At 38.0% G+C, this 2,524-nt stretch overlaps 1 non-coding gene across 1 annotated transcript; it reads right to left on the reverse strand.

Annotated features, from left to right (window-relative positions):
- Positions 1-932: 932 nt before the first annotated feature.
- On the reverse strand, positions 933-1,039 carry LOC145637393 (small nucleolar RNA R71). Its single transcript, XR_014114184.1, has one exon. It is a non-coding gene; the product is annotated as a small nucleolar RNA R71 (small nucleolar RNA).
- Between the last annotated feature and the right edge of the window lie 1,485 nt (positions 1,040-2,524).

A 2,524-nucleotide genomic window follows, 5' to 3' on the forward strand; every position in this document is an offset into this window, starting at 1 on the left:
TTTATTGGTGAACCTATGCCCTAGACCTTTTATTCAATGTTTTCTCCTTATTCTTAATCTTCGTAGTTTAGTTTTATATCCAAATTATAAATTGGTTACTTGATAATTTAGATTACCTTAATTAGTTAGGAATAGAAAGACCAGTTTCCCTTTGGATTCGACCCTACTTCCCTATCTATTTTAGTTAGTGGTTTTAGGAATTACTTTTGATTAGGTGATACGACTTTAGCCTGTCAAAATTTGGCGCTGTTGCCGGGGAGACGATTTTATTTTTATTTCTGATTATTTTGTAGTCTAGGTTATTTCTTTTAGTCTCAGAGAGCGTTAGTTCTTTGATGCAAGTCTCATATTTGCTTTTAGTTTTTTTTTTGTTTATGCCCAGGTGTTCCAGATCAGGTTACATCCCATTCGATCCTGAGATCAAACGATCCTTCCATAGACAGAAGAATCTTTACAAGCAAATTCTGGCGGATTCTGGTGATAATAATAATCACCGAGATCCTCCAACTGATTCTAGCGATTCAGAGGTATCATCAGATCCAGAATCAGAGATGACGACTCCAAAGAAGCTTAGTGATTACTCACAACCAAAGCTTATAGATTTTCCACACCTTACTCCCACTCCAGCTCTTGATGGGGTACAATTTGAGATTAAACCCTAATTTATAACGATGATATAAAGGAAGCAATTTAGTGGAGCTATGGGTAAAGACCCAAATCTTCATATTGCAGACTATTGTTAGTACTGTAATACCATCAAGCAAGCTGGGGTCACACAAGACCAAATCAGGGAGATTCTCTTTCCTTTCTCTTTAACTGGAAAAGCTAAATTATGGTTTAATGGACTAAGTAGAACTACACTTGGTATAACTGACTGAGAAACTCTTGTTTTGATTTTTTATAACAAATATTATTCTCCAGAGAGAACAACTGTACTACGGAGTGCAATTCAGAACTTTTTCCAAGAAGCCGATGAAACTTTATATGAGGCTTGGGAGAGGTTCAAGGACTTACCAAGAGAATGCCCCCACCATAATTTGGCACAATGGTAGTTAATCCAAGCCTTTTACAATGGCATTGGAAATTCATCTAGAATAATCTTAGATTCTGCAGCTAGTGGGAGGTTTATGAATCTTAATGTTGATGATGCATGCCAAGTTATCGAAGATATGGCGATACATAATTCCCAATATGGGAATCCCAGAGGCTTTGCTAACAAGGGGAAGCATAGTGTTGACTCTGTATCCTTTTTGCAAGCTCAATCAACCTGTATCTGCCCGAAATTAGATAATCTTAGCACTGCTAATATAGCTAATGTTTCCGCAATTAATAATAATGCTAATGCGGCTTTATGTGAAAATTGTGGAATTTTAGGTCATTGGGAACAAGATTGCAGGAGTTTCGTGGAGCAAGTTAATGCCTTTCAAGCTTATAGGCAGAATAACCCATACTTCAACACCTACAATCCCGGGTACCGGAATCATCCGTACCTTTCCTACCGGAGTACTAATGTTCAAAATCCACCACCACAAGAATCACTGGCGCCACAACAACAACAGCAGAAATATTACCACCCCAATGCTGGCTAGAAGAACAAACCACAACAACCCTCCTCATCTTCCGACCCTGCTTTGGTAGAAATTAGAGCGATGCTGGTTAATATGCAGAAGCACATGGAGAGTAGAGATGCCCAAATTGATTCAATCCTAGCACACAATAAAATTGTAGATAATCAAATTGCGCAACTTTTCGCTACTCAAAAAGCCCATCAATAGGGAGTCCTGCCAGCATAGCCGACCAGGCCTACGGATCAAGCCTATGAAATTACTCTAAGGAGTGGTTCAAACTATGAAGGGCCCCCTATGCCCAGAGTTAATGAACCTGTTTTAATAAATAATGCTAATCTTGATTCCATTAAACCTGACAAGGTAGCTAATAGCCCTGAAGGGCTAAAGCATAGTACTAATATATCTAATTTTACATTGCAAGGTACGACTCCAGGGAAGGTGGCCACTCCAGATAAGAGCAATAATGTTCCAAAGCCAGTTATCAAACTTCCATTCCCCAGTAGTCACTTGAAAACAAATTTGGATAAGCAGTTTGGTAAGTTTTTGGAGATGGTAAAAGATTTGAAGGTTACAGTTCCCTTCGCTGAATTATTCACACAAATTCCTGCGTATGCAAAATTTATGAAGGAAATATTAACAAGAAAAAGGTCTATTAGTGAGGTAGAGACATTAGCTTTCACTGTAGAATGTAGTGCCGTACTTCAAAATAAATCTCCACCTAAATTAAAAGATCCGGGTAGTTTTTCTATCCCTTGTCATATTGGCAATCTAATGATTGATAATGCATTGTGTGATCTGGGTGCTAGCGTTAGTGTTATGCCGTTATCTGTGTGTTCCAAGTTAAATATGGGTAAATTAAAAGCTACTAATATTACTCTAAAAATGGCTGACCGTTCTTTTAAATACCCCCTAGGTGTTTTAGAGGATGTTCCTATCAGAGTAGGTAAATTTTATAT

Source organism: Chenopodium album, chromosome 6 (assembly GCF_948465745.1).
Source record: "Chenopodium album chromosome 6, dcCheAlbu1.1, whole genome shotgun sequence".
NCBI classification, from domain to species: Eukaryota; Viridiplantae; Streptophyta; class Magnoliopsida; order Caryophyllales; family Amaranthaceae; genus Chenopodium; species Chenopodium album.